Source organism: Chionomys nivalis, chromosome 4, assembly GCF_950005125.1.
Source record: "Chionomys nivalis chromosome 4, mChiNiv1.1, whole genome shotgun sequence".
NCBI classification, from domain to species: Eukaryota; Metazoa; Chordata; class Mammalia; order Rodentia; family Cricetidae; genus Chionomys; species Chionomys nivalis.
The window spans coordinates 26,179,795-26,203,014 of record NC_080089.1 but is presented as its reverse complement, the minus strand read 5'-3'; the positions used below and the strand labels follow the sequence as shown (position 1 = coordinate 26,203,014).

General features: G+C 45.4%; 1 protein-coding gene across 2 annotated transcripts in view; it reads right to left on the bottom strand.

Annotated features, from left to right (window-relative positions):
- Nucleotides 1-1,465, bottom strand: part of B3gat1 (beta-1,3-glucuronyltransferase 1) — a 28,043-nt gene extending 26,578 nt beyond the window's left edge. The window contains exon 1 of one of the 2 annotated variants that reach the window (XM_057766604.1): nucleotides 1,074-1,465. The gene's annotated coding sequence lies outside the window, so the exon portion shown is untranslated. The remainder of the gene's footprint in view (nucleotides 1-1,073) is intronic. The other variant, XM_057766603.1, reaches the window with a different exon arrangement.
- Between the last annotated feature and the right edge of the window lie 21,755 nt (nucleotides 1,466-23,220).

Sequence of the window (23,220 nt, the reverse complement as noted above, 5' to 3'; positions counted from 1 at the left end):
AGAAGGGAGATGTAAGGACAGAAGACCTAGATCAATAGCCTTACATAGCTAAATACGCACCACACCTCCAGCTACTTACGAGCTGTGTGCCTGCCATTAACACATAAACCCCTACAACCTCCCCCCCCACCATGATTAAGGCACATTTATATCCAACTCACTTGCTTGAAACTGTGTGCCAGATAGTCTAAGATCAAGATCCTACTGGGCATTGCAGCTAAACTGGTCTCCACAGAGAAGTACTCCGCAGACATGGGGGAAACCACTGTCAACAAAAGGCCCTTCTCAGGGTCCTGTGCAGTGGAAATCTGGGAGCCATCTCAGCTCGTTTCTATAAGCTTTCACCCAGCGCATAACTAGGACTAGATCTGCCTGGGTGAGTAAGTGGTAGCCAGTCAAGACCAAGTTACTGTGTGTGTGTGGGGGTCTTGATCTGAGCTGCTGGCGCCGCTGCTTCCTGGGGTGCTGGATCGAATACTTTATTGTCTCACATCTCTGTTGCCTTTTCTGAACTTGTACAATCAAATGCACAGCGGAAGGTGACGACCTGGTCCTGCCTCCTTCCTCTTCGCTGTACTGAAGGACTCAGGGATTTGCTGTCACTTTTGACACAGTGCCTCAACACCCACAGAAAAGACGCGGCGCTTGGCTACCCTGAAAAGAATTAAATTGTAAATGCCCAGGAAAGGAGGTCGGTTGGGGTGCCTACTGGTGAGCAGGGGTGCGGCTAGAGCTGACCCCCACACCTCCTGTGGTCCTTTGGGCCACTAGGAACCACCTGCTGAGGTGGCAAGGGACAAAATAGCTAAGAGAAAGACCAGTTGTTAGAAGACTTTCAGAACCAGTTTTTGCCTTCATCCTGCGGGGCAGGCAGCGTCCTAGCTTTATTTCCTAGCCCCTCAGGTGCAGGCCCTGGCAGCCGGCCCTCTCTTTCCTGTTGTCCCCATTTTGTGCAACACACACACACACACACCGCGCGTGCACGAGGGCGTACATGGCGTGGGTACTGATGGGGACGGATAAAGGGGCTCTGTGCACCACGGCGGTAGGGGCGCGGGGCGCGGGACACTGACCTGCGGTGGCGAGTCCTTATCGTCCCCAGAGCGGTCCATCGTGGGTGGCAGTCCTATGCTCTGGCCCCAGCGCCCCAAGGCTGCTGCCGTACGATGCGCGCGTTTCTCTCTCTGGGCGTTTTTCCGCTCCGTGCCCTCGGGGTCCACTTCATAGCCGCGGGCCCGCTCTTCCACAGCCCCGGCCGGCCCGCTGCCACCGCCCGGCTGCTTCTGGGCTCAGCCAGGCGGTGGCCGAAGCCCTGGAGCGCTCGGGAGGGCGCGGGCGGCGAGGCGCGGAGAGGCGACAGGAGCCCCAAGAGGCGACGCGCGGGCTGCCCGGGCCGGGGTGACGGGGCGCGCGGCCGGAGCCCAGCAGAGCGGGCCAGCGCGTGGTGCCCTCGGCGCTGGCGGCGGCGGATGCGCGGTGCGGCCGCGGCTGTGACAGCGCCTCCCGCCCCGCCCCCACGCACCCCGCCCCCGCGAGCGCGAGCTGCCGGCGGGACCAGAGCCACTAGCGGTCCGTACCAACCTCGCGGGCTGAGGCGGGGGCCGACATTGGACCCCTCCCCTAGCTTGGTATCACCTCCTCGCACTCCCCGCAGTGGCCCTCCTGCAGGGGCAGCTTGGGCTTCGGGTGCTGGATCGGCCGCGGGAGGGGCCCAGGGTAGCGTGCCCGCCCGACCCGCACCCCCAGCCCTCTGCCTGCATCCTTCGATCCTGGCTGCTCAGGCCCCTGACTTGGCAGACTCTCTCAAAGGGCGATTGTTTCAAGGCTGGGATGCTGGGAGTGTGGGGTGCTGGAGAGGGGACAGTTCTAAGGGACTAAGACTGAGCTGGAAACCAAGGAGGGTGCGGCCCCCGCTTGGCTTTGGACAGTCCAAAGTGGATACAAGGCAGATTTAGAGGGTTGGAGATGGGAGTCCCCAGTAGCCTGCCAGTGGGGCGGCCCCACCTGTGGGCACTGTTTCTTTCTTTAAGGACCTGTCAAGTAGTGGAGTGTCACTGTTCTCCTCTCCCTCCCCAGTGCACTGGCATTCTAACAAGGAGGCAGGAGGTGCTGCCTGGTGCAGAGGGACCAAGAGATGGCCAAGGGGGGTGGGCAGGTCATCCAGGAATTTCTTAGCACTAGGGAGCTGGGAGGCAGGGAGCAGTGTGTGTGTGTGTGTGTGTGTGTGTGTGTGTGTGTGTTTGCACAGAGGCCACACATTCATCCAGCAGGAGGTTTCTAAATGCTTTTGTCCACTTGCCAGAGCCTAAGACAGCATCCATGTTCCTTCAGGGTGACATTCTGGACAGTCCTCTCTGACACCTGACACCTGTGGTCAGGGCCTCCAGCTGTGTCCTCTTCAAAACTCTAAAAGACCAGTTCCTGTCAATGTCAGCGCTTTCTACAGGCTCTGTCTCTTCCTTCCTTCATCCAAAGATTCACAGCTCAGCATTGCTGGACCAAAGTGTTCTTTACCCTGTGTCCCCAGGTCTTTACTGGCACCTCAGTCCGGTGCTCATCTAGGGTTTAGGTGACTGGTTTAGCAACTCTGGAACCACTTCTGTTGTTCCAGACTCTGAGGTGATGAAGGAGCCATTGACCACGTCATCCCATAGATGATAGAAAATATAATTTTTTTCTCTAGGGAGAGACTTCCTCTAGACTCTTCTCCCCTTCCTCCATGCCCAGGAGCTCCTGGAGTGCATGTTGCCCCTCTGCATCCCCCTGAGTTACCCATACCACTTACACTTATCGAGTGGCAGGGCAGACATGGCTTTGGAGACTGGCTCTTATCAACAGAGAAACTGCTGCCTCAGACAGGACCATCCGTGTGTGGGGTCATACCCACTCCACATCTCTCCCCCAGGACTGTGCCCAGTCCCCAGGTGGGGAGTTACAGACAAATGGTGGAGTAATGAACAGGTTGAAGGCACTAGGCAAGTGTCCTGGCCAAAGATCACTCTCTGGGCCCATCTCTTCAGTAATAAGACAGGCTTCCAGTAAGCTGTCAGGTTCTTGTCTGGTCCCACAAGGCTGTGGCCAGTGAATGTCCTCTGGTTGTTCTATGGGGTGGTTCCCCTCTAGCCTGAAGTTCAACCAGATGAAACAGAAATGGTTGCAAGCTTTATTTCACTATCCTCGTGAGAACACCAGTGATAATAAAACCCTATTCTGGAGCCCTGTCTTGCAAGTTAGCCTCAGGCTCTGTTTGTGTTTTCTTAATATTAATTTATAAAGTCAATTTGAAACAATAATGTGATATTGAAATTAGTATGAGAAGGTTCGGCAAGGAGACAACAGCTTGCCTTCATTTTGGCAGTATCCCACGGTTATGGACCCACAAATACACATGTCTATGTACACACAAAGTGGTGCACATAGAAGCAGATACAGGAGTAAGCACAGAAAAATGAGTGCAAACAAATGGTCTGCCATATACCTCATGTGCATGTGTGAATGCGTGTACATACCTGCCTCACCCATTTGCTACCCCCACCAGTCCTTCATCAGGGGTCTGAGCCATAGTTACCACTTTCCTATGCTCTTTGTAGAAAGGCAGCAGTGTTTCCATTTCACATCTGGATTTCCTGCATCCCCACAACTTGGTCCTTGCTTCAAACATCTGGAGCAGCTTCTAGATCTCCCTGAATGACTCATTTTTTTTTCTTATTCCACTCCTCCTCTGAAGGAAAGAGCCCCTCTTCTTAGAGGCCCCCCAAAGCCTAGCACCAGAATGTTGAGTATACAAAGCTCTGGTCCTATCTGTCTTCTGGGGCAAGCTGTTATATAATTATTGTGCATTTAAAGCAGGACAGAAATCCCCGGTTCCCATAATCTGAATCCCTGAAGGGTACCATAAAAACATCATCTGCAATGCAAAACCAAAAACCATCTGGAACTGGATCACCTGTGCCCAAATTTAATAGAATAGCAGTCAGTTTAGTGTTGCTGGTTCGTGGTTCCTCTAGCAGTCTCTCTGCTTGGCCTCTTTCACAGAGAGCTTTGCTCTTCCCCAGGTCTGTCAGTGGTGGTTTCTTTTCAGACCATTCATCCTTTAGCTAACTATGCAAGGAACTAAGACAAATGAGCCATGCCCTGGCCCCAGGTTATAGCAGGCTTTCTTTTGGGTCACCAACCAGCTCCCAAATAAAGACACGAAGACTTCTTATTAGTTATGAATGCTCAGCCTTATCTTATGCTTGTGGCACTAGCTCTTATAACTTAAATTAAAATTTTCTTCATCTACATTTTGCCTTGGGGCTTTTTGCCTTTCTTTTATTTTTCTTTATGTCCCATTCTATGTCTTGTTTACTGGCAGCTGTCTGGCCCTGAGCGTCTCCTTCGTCTCCTCTTTCTCCCTTATTCTCTTCTCTCTCAAGCCTAGATTCCGCCTCCTACTTATCCTCTGTGCCTGCCTGCCTGCCCTTCCTAGTTCTCTTCTGCCTAGCTATTGGCTGTTCAGCTTTTTATTAGACTTATCGGGTGCCTTAGGCAGGCAAGGTGATACAGCCTTTTAACTATGTAAACATCCCTTTTAACTACGTAAGCGTATTTACATAGTTAAACAAGCGCAGTATAAACAAATGTAACACATCTGTGCCTAGTTAAAGTAATATTCGACAACACCAGGTCTTTGTTTTGCCTGCCCTCTTAGTCTCTCTTAGCTGTCTGATGGTTGGGATTCTGTTTTTAGGGAGTCTCCTGCTATGCCTATTCTTGCACTGGGAGTCCTCAGTAGTAATTTTACTGCTATGAATGAAGAGGCCCAGTGAGGAATCCCTAGTGCATGAGCTCACCCATCATGGCCCAGGCAAGGACATACAAATGTGTACATGTCTCCCTCCATCACCAGGCGAACTCTTATCCAAGTGGAACGAGGAAAGCTGTCTTTTCTCTGAACAGTAGGTTATGGTCCCTGGAGATGGGTCATTGCTTGCAAATTTTGGCAGTAAATTTCATAGGATATATGTTTTCAGAGGTTTTTTTTTTTTTTTTTCTGATTGTGTGGGTGTACTATTTGAGGTGGTTAAGTTCATGGCTCCGAGAAAGGTGAACACATCTTTCCACTATCCCCCCCCCCTTTTTAAAAAGAGGCCATTGGTCCTGGTTTGGAATCTCAGATATCCTTGTTTATCTACAGATATCTCCAGACCAAATTGGAAATGGTCATTTGGTCACAAAGACTCTCGAGCTCCCTTCTTGTGCCCCATTCCTGCCGCCTCTGAATTCCATTCATTGCCATGGTGCAGCTGCACAGCTTAGAGTGCTTTTATAATTTACTGACTTCCCTTTGCACTGGGGGGCTGAGGGAGATGGGAGCAGAGTCAATGGAGTAGAGCCCTGTGCCTTGGAAGATGCTCTCTCAGAGACAAGTCGAGGAATCTGCTGTGTGTTCTGGGGAAAGTGAGAATACCTACAACCTTCCTACCTGCTCTTCCAGGGTCTCCCTGGAACTCCTAACCTACACGTGAGCTACAGTTATCCCACAGCCTCTGCTGATTTTCAGGTGTAAGCTACGATTATCTGGAGGGGCAGAGCTTTTATTTAGATGCACATGCTTTCATTCATCCCCCTAATTTCTATTGAGCTTCTGTCATACCTCAGTCCACAAAGTTAGAACAAGGATTGACAGCCACCAGAACAGCTAATGTTCATAAGGCCTTTTCATAGACCAGGCGAGGGTCTAAGTCTTCATGTGCATTAACTGATTTCATGACATAAGGTGTTATTTATGAGAAAACATTAATGACAAGGCTCTATTATGATTTTCATTGTAGAGGTCAGCAATCCAGAGCATAGTGTTTAGGTAATTTAATCAAGGTCACTGACTAAACAGTGACAAAGTTGGCTTTGAATCAGGTGGTTGAACTCCAGGATTCAGCTCTTCATCATCAGAGTACCTCAGGGGTTTGAGGGTTGTTGGGTGCCAAATACAAGGAGCCAGGGCACATATGGATTTAGAATGAGCTGTAGTGGAGAAATAACAGAGTGAGGGTTCATAGGAGATGTTGGGAGAAGGAAAGTCTCTTTAAGGGAGTCACATTTGAGCTGAGACCTGAAGAGTGTAAAACTAGGAATGGTGTTTGGGGCTCACCAAGGGACTAGTAATGCAAAAACAGTGCTAGAAAAAAACCAATCAAGGTAATTAAAGCTGTAAAGTAATGGGTAAGGAGTCAGAGAAAGAGAGAGACATACATATATACAGACAGACATACAGACAGACAGACACACACACCCAGATACAGAGAAATAGAGATAAAGAGAGAAAGACAGATAGACAGATAGACACACACACACACACACACACAAAGAGAGAGAGAGAGAGAGAGAGAGAGAGAGAGAGAGAGAGAGAGAGAGAGAGCTATGAAGTGAGAAAGACATTCTCTCTTTGGACTTTGACCATGACTGATATCCTGCACTGGTGTCTTCCAGAGAAAAACTGTTCAATAAATATGATGGATATAGTTGTTTAATTTCCTGCCTAAATGCTCCTCCATAGCTGGGTGATGCGCAAACATCTTAGACCTCTGGGTATTGGAAGAGCTTCTGCACAAATGACTCTGCACAACTTTTGTTTGGGACTTGGAAAATATAGGAAAGGAATAAAATGACATCTCTCATGGGTTCTCTAACTCCAGCATCTATCCATCCATCTACCAATCTACCCATTTATGCATCCATCCATCCGTCCATCCATCCATTCATCCATCCATCCACCCATCCAACTATCTATCTGTCATCTATCCATCCATCATCCATCCATCCGTCCGTCCATCCATCCATCCATTATCTAGCTATCTTTCCTTCCAGACTTCAAGAAATTCTTTAGCTATGAAATTTTCTAGGGGCTGGAATCATAAAAGTGAAAGATGCGTTTCTATTTCCAGGCCAATTGTTCTTTCAAGAATGAGTTTTCTGCATCTCAGTTTTCCCATCTGCTTTCCCTCTGTGCTCCACCACAAAGGAAGAGGCAGGCAGAGGGCAGGTTTTGGGGCAGATGGAGATCCAGGAAGGGGCTGTTGTGAAGGCAGAAATGGGAGAGGAACAGAGGCAAACAGTGGGAAGCTGTCCAAATTCTTTTTGCTCTCATGTAGAGGTTTGGTATATAGTGAGCTTTGAGAATCTGGGGTAGAAGGAAGAGATGCCTATAACAGATGCAAGTATATTTCAGAGATCCAGGAATTAATTTCGATTAGATATGTTTTTGAATAAAAGATCATTGTTCTGAAAGGCTTTAGAAACAACTCAGCACATTGAAAGGCAGTCTCTTCCGTCCATTTCCAGCTTGTTTGGGCCTGTAATTTCTCCTCAGTGCTTTTCCTGGAACCAAGAGGGTGCTGAAACTGGGGAGAGGATGATCAAGAATTAGTGCACAGATGTCTTCTTGGACTGTCTACCTATGGCTCAAAGTATGTGCTGTGCCGATAAGGGGTGGGGGTGGGGGGACTTGTTCCTGCTGCTTTCTGATGGCCACCAGTGGTGGAACTCAAAATCACTGAAGAACATTCCCTTGGTGGCTTTGTGAGACAAACCCAAGGCTGTCAGGATTTCCAGGGGATAGGAAGAGGGAATGTGGAAGAACGTTACATGTTGAGACAAAGTTTGTTCTTCTGCGGACATCTGGGAGACATGATGGGGCAAGGGCACGTGGAAATCTCTGAAGCCCACTTTCAACAAATAATGCAGCAGGTAAGCTTCACTGAGATTCTAAAGCTTGCAGCCCTTGTTGGGCTGTCCAGACAATTTACCCACAAGCCTCCAGTCTTCACCCATGCTGAGAACTGGAAAAGCTGTCTTTTATCCTCTGGCTTCTTCCTGCTTGAAGGCACACTGAAAACTCTGTGGGGAGCAGGCTATCTGTTCTCACGCCACCCAGTGAGGGATAAAGGGTTCATGGAGTTAGGGAGAGCGTTAATCAGGACCCTTGGGTCTGAGCACACAACTGACAGTTTTAATTCTCCAGTTCTGTTTTCTGAAAATGGATGGTCATTTTGAGCTTTCTGGTCTCTAATCCCCCATTCAGAAAAGCAAATACCCTAAATCCTCAATAATGTAGGTTTCATAGCCTTATACGCCTATCTGTGTTTCAGCACCAAGGCCAGCACCACGTGCAGGCAGCATATGTTCTCACATCTGGACTCAAGCAATGTCCAGGCTCTGGAGGCTCAACTTGTGCTTGGCAGGAGGACATCACACTGTGGAAGCCAGGCTGACGTTCTATGAAGCCTCTTCTAGACATGGTAGTTGTCTATCTTTGAAAAACAATAGGCTTATTTTTATAAGTAGAAACAGGGTGTTCAGGGGATTCCAGGATAAAGCTAAGCAAATCTATCAAGGATAACAAATCAATTTTACTATACATGCCAATTCTGTAAATTTGTCAGGCATGTATGAAATGCTGTGAAATGTTCTGAAGTTATACATGGGCTAAACAGAACAGAACACCATGATTGCTTGACTGCTTAGTGATGTTTGCTTTGATTGGGTAGTGGGATGTTAGGATAATTGTGTGTGTGCTTTTGTGTGTGTGTGTGTGTGTGTGTGCATTCACGTGAGAAAGAGAAAGAGAGGAGAGTGAGAGAGAATGGTGTCATTTCTAGTAACTAGATGATATTATCTAAATGTCTGATATCCATTTATTTTTGAGGATAGTATGTCCTTTTTTCTTGTTCACTCATTTAATCAACATTTTCTGAGTCTTGTTAGGCTCTTGTTACCAGGCATCACATTCTATTCACTTCCAGCCTTATCTTAGAGTCTACAACTAAAGTGAAACAAACAGATACAACTATGGTATAAAGATTGCTTGGAAGGCTTTGTGGCATGTTCTTGGGGCACAGAAATCACGATGAGTTCTTGGTCAGTGGGTTGCTCAGATAAAGTTATGATCATTTCCACAAATGGGCAGTCTGTGGGAATCCTGAACAGGGCTTTCTAAGAATGAAGATCTGATATTTACAGCAAGGCCCACCACTCTGGACACAAGCATTCTGATAAAACTGTGCATGGTGTTTGCCTATTATTTCAACCTATGTGACTACAAAGTCCACATCTATGTCTACCTTGGTTTTGGACAACAGAGCCCCATGGGTACCATAGGGAAGGCCTAGCAAGTCCTAACAAGAAATCACCATTTGATCTTCAAATGCTATTTTAGGGGTGGCAAAAGGGAGTGGGATGTCTGCATTCTGGACTGAGGATGAGGTACAAGAATGGGATGCCCATACATGTGAGTCAAAGTTCAAGAAAGTCATTTTGAGTTAACTCCAGGTGTTTCAAAGCAATTCTTTCCTATGAGGTTGCAGAATCAATAGCTGCAACAAATCTTTCTAATGCCCATTCTTCTTATTCTGTGGTACATTGCTATTACTTTTGTAGATCTCTATGTTATTTATTTGTGAAAAATAAGGCAAAGTAGATATTTTGTAATCGGGTATACCAAAGCCCAAACCATATGCCATGGCATGACCTTCAGTAGGCACCATCCCCAGCAGGCTTTGAAAGCCAGGGTACACCCAGAGTCAGGAGCCTTCAGTGACTAAATTGAAAACCTACCATTCATCACAGTGGTAAGCAGCAAATATTCCTGCCTTGTTTGAAGATCCCACAATTAAATAGGCAGAGAAATGTATTTCATAAAATATGCATATTGTTTCCTTCCAACAACAGCACTTTAATCTCTCTTAACTCATAGCCCAGATGAGCAATGGGAAGAAGAATCTCTCACTGCACATTAAAATCAGTTGTCAGCCAGCGCTGTCTTCTAGGGTGAACTCTTATCATTGCCATCATCATTACCAATCCATTGTCATCAGCCCCATTATTTCCTTTTACAGTCAGTGTATAAGTTCACAAGAGTTCTACAGAAGTGTAGACTGTCTTACTCTTTCACTGAGTAAAATGTTTGGTACATGCCCAATGAATTTCTGATGTAATGAATATCATTAAATGGATAAGTGAATGAGCTTTAACATAAATTATGTTGTTTGCTCTTAAGTGTGACCCCATGAGATGAGCTTCCCTCTGTTACCATATTCTTATGTGAATTTAAGGCAACAGATGCACAGGACATTGTCTTGAAATAGACCTTGCGTTGTGGCCTGACCATATGGAGATATATTATGCTTGGGTCAACTTTCCCTTCCTCCTGAGCATCTGATCACCAGGATCTCTGCCTCAGTCTCCCTCTTGGCTCTGTCTTACATTCATTCCCACACCCACTTAGCTCCTGTAACCTGGCAGATGAGCTCACTCCCATGGATAATGTCTCCTTGTCAGCACTAGAGCCTGAGGAACACATTTTTTTATTATTGGACAAAGCTGACATGCAAGAACAATTGGACTAAATTGATTGTATTTTCCAAATCATCGCCCAGCTTCTAATTCTATCTGTGAGATGGACTAATTTAAATGAGAATTAGGTTCTAAATTGAGAATCCAGGCCCTTGACCAGGAAGGGGGAGAGAGGGTCCTTGCGCCATCCAGCAAGGAATAAGTCTACAGACTTCCAAGAATTACATTCACGATAGACCTGGTCACACTATTTATTCTGCTTCCTTCTTCCATTTCCTTCAAACTCAGTGATGCTATCTTAAAACCAGATCAGAACAGCAGTGACATAGATTCTGGGTCCACTGGTGCCACCGGAAATGAAACCACAGCAATGGATAGCAGCTTCAGGGTTGGAAGGCAGCCACTTGTTGCTTCCAAGCCCCTATGGATTCCCCATCCTTCTTCTCAGAGAAAAGCCGGTCCTACTACAACAGTAGTAGTTGAAGTGGCCTGGCCTTCCACATACACTGCTTCGTTTCTAGTCTGCTCCCTACAGAAGAAAGCTTTTCTTAGTCAAACTGAAACCTGCCTCCCATGGGGACTTGTGGATTTGTCATTTTGTACAATATCCTTCAGACTTAAAATATCCAGGAACTTTCTGACTAGCAAATGATTAAAGTATATATTCTGATTAATGAGCCTCAAGGTACTTCCTTTTGAAGTGATGAGGATGTGTCTGGCCTACAAATGTCCTTCAGAGTAATAACAAGACCTTTCAGCCTTTAATCCCAGCACTTGGGAGGCAGAGGCAGGCGGATCTCTGTGAGTTCGAGACCAGCCTGGTCTACAAGAGCTAGTTCCAGGACAGGCTCCAAAACCACAGAGAAACTCTGTCTCGAAAAAAAAAAAAAGAAAAAAAAAAAAAGACCTTTCAGGCACAGGTTGACTTGTGCTAAGGTGGGATGATGCTCACTTTTAGATTTGATGGTGCTCACTTTTAGATGGGATAATTCTCACCTTTGGATGGGATATTATCACCTTTACAGGGGACAGTTCTCACCTTTACATGGGATGGTGCTCACCTTTACATATGATGGTGCTCACCTTTAAGTGGGATGGTGTTCACCTTTATGTGAGATGGTGCTCACCTTTAGACGGGATGATGCTCACCTTTGGATAGGATATGCTCACCTTCAGATGGGATGATGCTTACCTTTGGATGGGATATGCTCACCTTCAGATGGGATGATGCTCACCTTTGGATGGGATATGCTCACCTTTAGATGGGATAATACTCACCTTTACATGGGATGGTGCTCACACTTACATGGGATGATGATCACCTTTAGTCCCTTCACCAGGATCAAAGACATATATTCCGTAAGCGCAGAGTATAAAGGTTTTAGAAGTTCACAGAATATCAAGTCTTGATGAAATCTTCTCCTCCAAAGGAGGCGAAGCAGCTGTCAGGGAAAATATGCAGTGAAAGCATAATGGAAACAGGCTATTAGAACCTTCTAATAAAGAGAAAGCAATAATGAAGGTGGAGGAAGGAAGGAACTGGGTCCCTTCACACATTTCAGAGAAAATGGGCACCTATAGTCCTATTTCTACAGTACTTAGCCCTCATCTTCATACAATACTTAAGTCCCTGCACAGCATCTTCTGTTTGCATATATGCTTTCTAATTTCCATGCAATAAGCAGCTCAGGATCAGGAGCCTAAGCACCTATCCTGAGGCCTTGCATATAGTAGATACTTAATGCTTATTTGTTGCATGCCTAATACTGAATAAATATGTAGAAGTAGAATGTCAAAATGCAGAACTGTACATCTTGATTACTATAGATGAAAGTACAGATTTTGCTAAGAGAATCTGGTAACTGAGCTTGATGACTTTGGCTCCACACCGTGAAGGAAGTTATATAATGAAGGTTACTCTTAGTTTGTGGGTTAAGGAAGAAGGTATATGTCAGAGTGATAAATTTCTTAAAAAAAGCAAAAGTTCTGTGTTGGGCATTAGGTTTAATATTAAATATTAATTAAACATTAATATTAAATATTTCAAGAGAGATGCTAACAGTTGGATGTGACTGTTCTTGGGTCCAGAAAAGACTGTAGAGGCAGGTCTCTCTCTCTCTTTCTCTCTCTCTCTCTCTCTCTCTCTCTCTCTCTCTCTCTCTCACACACACACACACACACACACACACACACACTATTATACTGGGAGGGGTAATATGGTGATTTCCTCTTAAGCATCTATAGAGGAAGGATAGCTTACTATGTTCTTGGAACTCGGCAGCTTGGAAGGCTCAAAGGTAAGCTGTGGAGAATGAAAACCCAAGCAAGGCAACCACTGAGAGGGAAGCATAGCTAGAGCCCCCACCATAGCTGCTTCGTGCCATTGGGCAAAACTCGGAGCTCCAAGAGTCATAAGACAGAAGCCTGAGGAAGAGGCAGCCATGGCACAATGAACACTTTCTGGTACTGAAAATCCTGTTTTCCAATCAGAAAATTTAGTAGCTAAACTAAAGGAGATGACAATGATTGAGAAGTAAATTAGTGGCTTCTAAGAACAGTGGGAGGAAGAAGCTCAATCATAGAATCAGAAATAGTTGAAAATACAAAGGAGAAATAGGGTATTTGGAAGATGGATTCTGAAGACTGCTTGTGAAATTTGGAAAAGTGAATAGAGAAATATCACTAAAAAATAATGAATGCAGGGTTTTTTGTTTGTTTGTTTTTGGTTTGCCAGGTACTTAACTTGAGGGTTCAAAAGTCTGAAGTTTTAGGTGAGACTGACAAAAATGTCCTTCCCAGACAGGCATGCCTTTGGAGGAGCTTAAGGGTATGCCATCTTCATCAAAACCCCCACTCATCCTAAAGAAACAGGTTTCTTTACCGGAGCCTGCCATTTCTCTTGGTTACTGCCCCAAGAGGGGCTTTGTGGGAAGTCTCAGCTTTGTAGTGCAAGGATGCTGGGCATCCACATGAACATATGTGCTGAATCTCATGTGTGTACTAACGGAAAGGGCAGGCTTAGGGTTAGGGCTTGTCTACAAGTCTAAGCCAGGAGGATTGACACCCGAGGCTATCTTTGCACACTCCCTTTCTTGTGTGTACATGCCAGTGTGTCTGAATGACACAAGGCTATCACAGAGCTCCGAGAAATTAATGGTTAAAAACTGGGCTATGCCTCTACTCCCTTGGGTTGTCATGATTAAGGTACTGGTGAAGACACCACAGCATCAGTTTGTGGTGCCCCTGATAGTAATTTTAAGGTACCAAGCAGAACACCTCCAAACAAAATACATGGTAATCACCATTTATTGAAAATAACAAGCCTTTACCAGAAGTTCTTTGGACTGTGATGGGTATCAAGAAGTCTCATCATGGTGTCTCCAGCAGAGACCGTATGCTTGCCTCAGAATGCCTTCCTTTGACCTCTGTGCTGTGCTGAGAGCATGTGAGCAGGGAGGATGCATGGATGGGTAACAGTGTGCAGCAATATGGAATCTAGCCTTGCAATAGGAATTAGGAGAACTTGGAAGAACATAAGGTCATCGGGTCTACCACAATCTTCCCAATCTTCAAGGCTCTTCTGATGGGAATGGTAATCAATAAATGGACACATCACCTAAACTTTTTAGAAATTATTGTCAAATGTAATTGCTCACTACATGTTGACAATACTTTCAGAAGGTAGATCAAGGTATGACTTGCTCTGCCCATTTTATAGATAGGATAACTGAAGCTCTTGTTAAAGGAAATAGTTGTAAGGCCCAGATGGGCACATGGGTACAATTCTTTACCCTCTCTGAGTAAGAAGCCTAGCTGTGGTTTTATTGTAGGCAGTGTGCTTCTCTCTCTCTCTCTCTCTCTCTCTCTCTCTCTCTCTCTCTCTTCCTGTGGAGCTGGCCTTTGGACATTAAATGGAGTAGAAGTGTCAGAGAACTGAGTCTGACTCGGCCTAAAGGGACTGCATGGACTTCCACATTGCTTTCTTCCCCTGTTGCTGTGGCTATGAAAGGAGTTGGTGCACTCTCAGCCTGGGCCCCAGATGAATGAATACATGCGGAACAGACTCCTACTCGCCCCCACAAGCACTTCTATTGGAAGCTGAGCTGCCTCTGTTGACCAACAATTTCTGGGAGAAAGTGCCTATTGTTTCATACAATTGAGATTATGTGGGTTATTCTTGTTATGTGGAATTATTATGGCAATATGAACTGATGCTTTTAGAGAGTTTATGCTGTCAGTACTTCAGTTTTCATGTGCAAGAGAATTACCGTTGGCTCCTGCAAAAACACCAATTCATAGAACCCTAGGAGATTCTGGTGCACTTAAAAAAGTTAACTTCCACTTAGAGGAAGTTAGCACTTTACAGTTCTGCGACAGCCTGCTTGCTTACTGCACAGGGAATGGGCAAAAGTCTGTGACGTGCCACACTTTCACCTGTGGCCGGTGGGCATGGAGTCCATTTACAAACCCAGGGCTTTGGGCTCCCAGAGTACAAATATTTTCCTCCTATGTAGCCCAGCGACAGCACATGGAATACAAGTGCAGTAGGGCAGTCTGTTAGTATTGAGGCTTGGCTGCGTCTGCGAGCAATGAATGGCATAGATCTAATCTAGCAAATTGTTCCAGGAACTTAGTTAATGCTGTGCTCACAGCTGCAGCTCCTTGAAGGGAGCTGTTTCTCCCTGCGTGTTCACACGCAGACACACACACACATGCACACACACAGACATACCACACACAGGCGCATGCACGATCGCACTTTTCTTTCTGTAAGGATCAAATTGGCCTCCTTGTTCTGACTCAAAGCAGCTGTTTATTTGTTGTTCTCGTGTTTGCAACTGTTGTGATGAGGTTTGCTTCCTTCTTTAACTGAATTACACGCAGTTTAGCTCTTCAGTGCGAGCTGCAGATTGAGCTGGAGCGTTCTGGCATGTGAGATTCAGATTCCTCCTCATCCCATTGTCCAATGAGAACAGCACAGATGTTGAGTACCTAGGTCCAGTGACACCCCCCCCCCCAACAAGGAACATGACAGAAACACAGGGAGTTCCTTCAGCTGCCCCTGCTCTTTCCCTCCATCTCTCTGTGGGAATACAACTTGAATGGGCCAGCCAGGCAGTTGGGGTTGGGTGGCCTACAGGAGCTCATTATCCCCCCAACATGTCCTCAGGCCCACAGTTAGAGTAGCTTGGAACCCAAACAGTCATGTCTATCCAGTTTGCCTGATGACACTGAGCTTATTTATGGCAGTGGAATGGAATTTGTGAGAACTATCTCATAAGGAGAAAATATAGGGTATTGAAATTCTGGGAGCATAGACCAACTATCTTAGAATCTTTCTTAGCCCTCTTGGGCTTCAAGTTCAGACATAAACCTCAAAGGGCCAGAGAAGCTGTGCCACTCAAAAATTCTTTTCTTCTTTCTGTTGCTGAGCTCTGGCCTTTGGTTCTGCTCCCGTCTCCTGATAGGATAGGATCAAGGCTTCCTCCACGGTGTGCTGTGGTTGCGGAGCGATGTACACTGGATCCTTGGGAGAGTGTTTGCTGTGTGACCAGCAGCAACTGCTCTCCTTTACTGAGACTGAGAAGTTTTAACACTGAAATGAACTGGCAGAATGTAATTTGCATTCATGTCTTAACTTCATTAGTTCTTAGTAATCCTGCAATGTTAGTTTGGTGTCATCGTGAGGAAGACATTTATTTTCAGCTTTCGCAGAAGGCTGGTGGGTGGGTGGGTGGGGAGCCCAAAACACGTCAGGTGAGAGCAGTTGCTGGTGGTCACCTGGCAAACGATCTCACAAGGAAGCAGTATATAGCCCTCTGCTCCCACAGCACATGGTGGAGGTAACCTTGGTCCTATCTTATTGGGAGACAGGGAACAGGAACAAAGGCCAGGACTAAAGGATAGCCCACCTGGCCTGCAGGTGAGTGCGCACACACTTGGTGCTGTCTCTTGGGGAGGCGCAGAGCTGTGAAACAGGACTTGCAGTGTGTACTGGGGGTTCTGAGTCTGTCCCTGAGTGGGAGCAGATGGGGGGGGTGCGTCAGCTAGAGGGGAACAAGTGCTCAGCTAGGAAAAGAGGCATGGGTTTGTGTAGAACGAGGCAGGCATGACTGTCAGGGACAGAGTGTGTAGGGTCTGTGGATGCTTCTCTCTCTAAGTCCCACATTACCTATGGGATTCCTTCTCTTTCCTAGGCCACTGGGTGGGGCATGCTAATGCTCACAAGAGATGTTGAAGGGAGGATCTGCAGGGGCAGTGGTTATTTTCTTCTTTGCCTCCTGACACCCAGTATATCAGTAGGGCAGTGATGTATCCTGTTAGTAGCCAGGGGCCCCAATTTTCACCTTCTGAACCCCTTACTAAATAAACCACAGCTCTCTACAGTGGGATTAAGTGGCATTTTAAATAACGGTGCTATAATATTATATACTTTTCCTTCCCTATCAATCCTCTACTAAGGAATAAACATCAGTGAAGACTATCTCTTAAGGCAGTAAGTCTGTGTTTTCTCCTGGGGGGAGGGGAGAAAATCTTGAGTGCTGTTCGTCTCTGTGCCTGTGGTCTGTGTGCAGCTCACATGCTCTATGGCGTCACTGAAGGAAGTCCTTCAGTTGGTCACTCTAGGTCTAACAATCAGGGTGGAACCTGAAGGACAGCAAGGACATTGCTCCTCTTAGCAGACCTCTGTAGCACTCTGTGGGCCTCATTGCTGGGTGTGAGTCTGTAGGGTTGCTCAGGGATGCACCCAACTGTCTTGGCTCATCATTCATTACATGAATTCACAAATTATTTTACCAGCTTTGTGTAAGATCAGCGCTGTACACCTTAACCCGCAGCTCCCCGAAGTTAAGTGACTATTCCTACAACTCCATAGAAGCCTTTTCCAAGCGGTGTAGTCGTGGGAGCTCCTGGACTTTACAACATACTGTTGAGTTCACACATTTGCATTTATTCTGGCAGAATGGATTCGCTTAGTGGGCACCGTTTTCCAATTTGGGATTACAAAAAATAAAAAAATAAAATAAAAAGTCACTTTAGGTAGAAGAAATCAAAATTGCGACTGCCTTGACTGTAGTGAGGTGGGTGGTCCCACATGACAGAGTGATTTGGGGAGCCCCCAGTCTCCATTGTCTTCCAGTCTTTCCTCACTCTGTGGTCAGGCCCTCAGTATGTCTGTTTGAACCAGGAGGGATGCTGAAGGCAGAAGCAGGATATGAGTCCTTCTCAGAGCTTGCAGGGAATGGGCTGGGGTGCGGTGGGGTGGGGACAAAAGTCATCAGAATTCCTGTGACCTGGTGCTGGGGTCATGAGAAGATTTCTATGACCTACCTGGTGCTGGGTTCACAGGAGGATAAGGAGTTAAATGAGTCAGCTTGGGAAAGTATCTTGCATGCAGGAAATGGCAGATGCAGGACCCACCGAAAGCCCCCACGACATGCTGCCTGCACTGAATCTTTTCTAGAGAGTCAGGGAGTGTATCCGAAGGCTCTGATCCTATTTTCACTGAGAGCACCGTTAGAGTGAAAGAAAATCTCCCAGGAAGAGTTCCCTGGTTCCAGCCCACAGGCAGCTGCCCAGCTGTGCGAGGCAAAGCCAAGCCAGGAAATCACTCATCTTCTGGCTGCCTGGTGACGGAGAACACCCCGGGGGAAGGTTAACACAGGAACATCATCATTAGCATCAGCAGACAGAAGGCCCTTTTCTGGGGCCCAGGCGGCCTCCAGGAGATGCTCTAATGATGGGAATCAGGGGCTAATTACCTCTGACCTGCCCTCTGCACCACCACCCAGCAACAGCAGGCTCTGTAGGCATGCCAGGCAGGTTCTTTCTCCTCTATTCTGTAACATTTGGCATCTTACCTATCCTTATGATACATTTTGCCTGATGAAGAAGGCTCACATCCATTGGTTTATTTGTTGCTCATGTTCTTATGGTTATTTAAGTGGTGTGAAGAGGAAGGTTTGAGAGGGTCTAACTTGCCTCATTAATAGGCAGAGATCAGAGATTTCTTGTTTTTGAATTATATTTCCTTCTGGGTTATCTCTCCTTCTGAAATGGGAAAAGGAAAGAAAGGGCACATCATTGTTACTTCCATGTGGGAGGCACATTCCTTGCTTTAATTCATCAAGCTAGCAATGCCCATTTACAGGTGCAGCAACTGCAGCTTACGGATGTTAAATACTTAGTCAAGTGTTGTTGAGTTGCTGAGCAGAGTGCTGAGAGTTGATCCCAGAGCTGTTTCACTATGCCTTTCCTTTCCCAGGACTCTCCTGGGCCTGTGAGCTTCTCTTCCTAGTCATTCCCATGAGGGTTGACACAGTATGTAACTGGATCTGGATCTGTGCTGTTCAGTCTTGCAGAGGGAATCAGTGCCTTCATTTAGCCAGCATTACATGTGTTGGGGGCTCTTCAAAGCCTTGTCCTCTGGGTTTGGAGGCTGTCCGTGAATCAGAATTCATCTCTATGGTGGTGAAACATTGGGGAATGGAGTGCCCTGCAATTGCTGTAGACAGAACTATAGACTTCATAGAGCAAGAGGATTGCCCCCTGAGATAGCAACACTCTCTACAGAGTCTGGGACAGGGCCACTATTATGCCATCTTAATTTCAAAGTCTAGTAGTTAGTGGGAGGGTCCTCAGTGTCCCCTGTCCCTATGTCCTGCTTTCATCTGGGACATTGGCTTGTCCTTGAAATCACAGTCGTGATGCAAAGTAAAATGGCATTTTGTGTAATTGGAGCAGGGCCAGTAAATGAGAACTTCCAAAATTTGCTACTCAGTGAGCAGGCTGGCATGGGCAATGTGTGAGTGGCTGGTAGAACTTGGTGAGGAAAGGACTTTCAGACTGCTGTGGTCCACCCTACTTAACCCCCAGATGCAGAAACTGAAGCCCTGCAAGGGGAAGAGACAGCTCTGCCTGGCAGGCAGGCTGAGAGTCTCATAGTTCCTCCTTCTCCCTACTTTCTCCTTTTCCTCCTTCCCTTTTCTCCTCTCCCTCCTCCTCCCCTTTCTCCTCTTTCTTCTTTCTCCTCTTCTTCCCCTCCCCCTCCGTCTGTAACTATGTCCTGCTTTTGCTATTTCCTAAATCATTTCTCTCATCTTAATTTTGGCTCAATTTACCAAATGATTTCAGATCAAAATATTCATTGGGGCTGTAAATTAGCTGAATAATTGCTGTCTGAATCTCACAGGAGCACCCCCTTCAGAGATGCCACAGCTTGTGGGCCTGAACCAGCCCGGGCATTTCTCAGCCCGCAGTGGGCGATGTCTACATGTCATAGAGTACTTCTGGTTCCCGCTGTGTCGTCCCAATGACACCCAGGATTCTCAAGAAGAAAGACCAGTGAGAAAGCCAAGTTGATGAAAAAATTTGCTTCTCCTCATATTAGCATGTACACTTTACTTGTTTCTTCTCATATTAATATTATATACATTTATATGGGTTCTCCTTATATTAACATATGTGTTTAATGGATTCTCCTTATATTAACATATATATTTAAATAGGTTCTTCTTATACTAACATATACATTTAAATGGGCTCTCATATTAAGATATACATTTGTTTTCCTGAAAGTCTGACTTTTTTCAGGGTGAGGGGAAGACTTGGAAATAATTTTAAAGTTTATCCGAAAATCAAACATTTGGAAATAGCCTGGAGTTATGACAAAGGCTTTGAACATAGGAAGACTCATTTTATCACATGTTAATACATATCACAAGTCATTGTTATGTAAGATGGAAGAGCAGAGGAGCCTACTGTATGGGGTAACCCTGAGAGATGTACACTTTTATGGCTGGGAAGAGGGGGTCACTGTGCAGATACCATCAGATCTGGGAAAATGTAAAGCTTCAAACCTCATTTTTTTTGCTATATACTAAAAGGGACACACACACACACACACACACGCATCAATGAAGGAAATCAAGCCATTTTAAGATTAGAAGCACACTTAATCTTGTGCTTGTTTCTAAATGAAAAAAAAATATATTCCGGGGAAAAATAATGGAATGAATAACAATAGATTTGACTATTTTAAAAAAATCTTCATATATCAAAAGAGTCTATAATAGGAGACAAATGTTACAGCTATAAAAGACAAAGCATGGATGCTCTGAATAGCTCACCTGTACTGCAACAAAACCATGAAGACTCTAGTTGGAAAATCAAACCTCATAGAAAATTGAATCAATGACAAATAAGTTAAAATTGTTAATTTTCCCTGATATAAAATATATGCAAACTAGCGAAAACAATAATTCCATTCTCATCTACCTTATTGGCAAATTCTTCACAGTTTTTTTTTTTTTTTTTTTTTTTTTTGGTTTTTTGAGACAAGGTTTCTCTGTAGCTCTGAATCCTGTCCTGGTGGAACTAGCTCTATTTATTTATTTATTTATTTATTTATTTATTCATTTATTTATTAAAGATTTCTGCCTTCTCCCCGCCACCGCCTCCCATTTTCCTCCCCCTCCCCCATCAAGTCCCCCTCCCTCGTCATCCTTAAGAGTAATCCGGGTTCCCTGCCCTGTGGGAAGTCCAAGGACCACCCACCTCCATCCAGGTCTAGTAAGGTGAGCATCCAAACTGCCTAGGCTCCCACAAAGCCAGTACGTGCAGTAGGATCAAAAACCCATTGCCATTGTTCTTGAGTTCTCAGTAGTCCTCATTGTCCGTTATGTTCAGCGAGTCCGGTTTTATCCCATGCTTTTTCAGATCCAGGCCAGCTGGCCTTGGTGAGTTCCTGATAGAACATCCACTCATATTTGGTTTCTAGCCATAAATAAAGGACATTGAGCCTATTATACATGATCCTAGAGAAGCTAAATAAGAAGGTGAACCCAAAGAAAAACATATAGGCATCCTCCTGAATATTAACCTTCATCAGGCGATGAAAGAAGACAGAGACAGAGACCTACATTGGAGCACCGGACTGAAATCTCAAGGTCTAAATCAAGAGCAGAAGGAGAGAGAGCACGAGCAAGGAACTCAGGACCGCGAGGGGTGCACCCACACACTGAGACAATGGGGATGTTCTATCTGGAACTAGCTCTTGTAGACCAGGCTGGTCTCGAACTCACAGAGATCTGCCTGCTTCTGCCTCCTGAGTGCTGGGATTAAAGGTATGTGCCACCACTGCCCAGCTTGCAGGTATATTTCTAAATGTGCTTCTGTGTGTAGAGGACATGACAAACAGCCTTCTCCGATGATGATGGGTGGTTGAAGGATAAATTGGAACTGTGCACATATGCATCAGAAACCATTCTATATGCAATGTAAGTAATCTGAGATTGAGGGTCACATGAGAATGTTTATGGTGACTTGAAAGACTTAGTTTTTATTTATGTGCTTGTGTGTGTGCTGGTATTTTTTGTGCACATGTTCAGGTATCCATGGAGGACTAGAGAGGATAAAAACTTTTGGGACTGGAGTTAAAGATGTTTGTGAACTACCAGATGTAAGTGCTGAGCATTGAACCTGAATTTTTTTTTTTGGTGGGGGGGATTCTCTGTAGATTTGGAGCCTTATCCTGGAACTAGCTCTTGTAGACCAAGGTTGCCTCAAACTGACAGAGATCCACCTGCCTCTGCCTCCCAAGTGCTGGGATTAAAGACATGTGCCACTACCACCCGACTGAACCTGTATTGCTAAGTATTCAATAACTGAGCTTTTCTCCATTCCCTTATGGTTTATTGATAATGACAATACATTGGAAACATTTCCCAAGGCCATTAATTATTTTATTTTTAAGTTTTAATAACTGTTAAATCTGTTTGTTATAAATACTATACTAATTGTTGGGGACACATTGCTGAGTGGAAATCACGAAGATCTGTGTTCTTTATGTATTGCAAGAAACCAGTTTGCATTTCCCAATTTAGTGGGGAAAGATAAACAGTAAACAAAAGAGATAATAAAAGATTGTTTGAAATTTACTATTGGACATTGGATTAAATATGCTAAATTATGGTATATCATTAAAACAAAGTATTGTATGACCATGAAAGTAATGTTTAAGAAATAATAATGATATCTACCCTTCAAACAAATGTCATTGAATATTTAGTGTACACAAGGAGCAATGGCAGGCATAGGGAATATAGCCATCAAGTCAGGTGTAGGTCTTAAACTTGCAGGTCTCCCCAAACTAGAAACTATGATACTGTTGAGACTGTAAGAGAAACACATGTCTATAGGAAGGGCGTGGATGGTGAGTGGGCAGGGGTAACTTCCTGGAAGATGTCTTCCCTGTGAGGCTGTTTTCCATCGCCACACTAGACCACACCACAACCAAATCTGGGTTTATTACCTCATACGTGTGGAGAATGGAAATCCAAGAGACAGAAAATGCTTTGATTTGACCTCTGGTGAGGGGCTGTCTCTGTATCACATCATGGTGAGAGCATGTGTGACAAAGAGAGATCCTATAGAGACAGGAAGCCAGAGGGAGAAATGGGAGAGGGTTTGTGGTTTCATAACAACCCTCTGACGAGAACTAGGAGACCAGCATTCATTCCTTTAGTGAGGCTTGTAGTGGACCTCAGTAGCAGAGCGTTTGACTAATGTCCACAGAGCCCTGGTTATATTCTTAGCATAAGAAATGTAAAATAAAACCCAAGTCAACAACAACAACAAAATAAAAAGTGAACAGAAGAAGAGAGAGGAAGCAGAAGAGAACCCCAATAATCTAATCACCTTCCACTAGGCTGACCTCTTTAACTTTTCCTACTATCTCCCCACATAGTTATTCTGGACCACACTTCTAACAGATGAAACTTTTGGAGAAAACTGCACAGCAAACTTTAGCACTATCCAAGCTAGTACTCAAGAACAAGTAGGAATAAGCCAGGTAAAAAGTGAAGGGAGGGGAGATGGTGTGTGGTT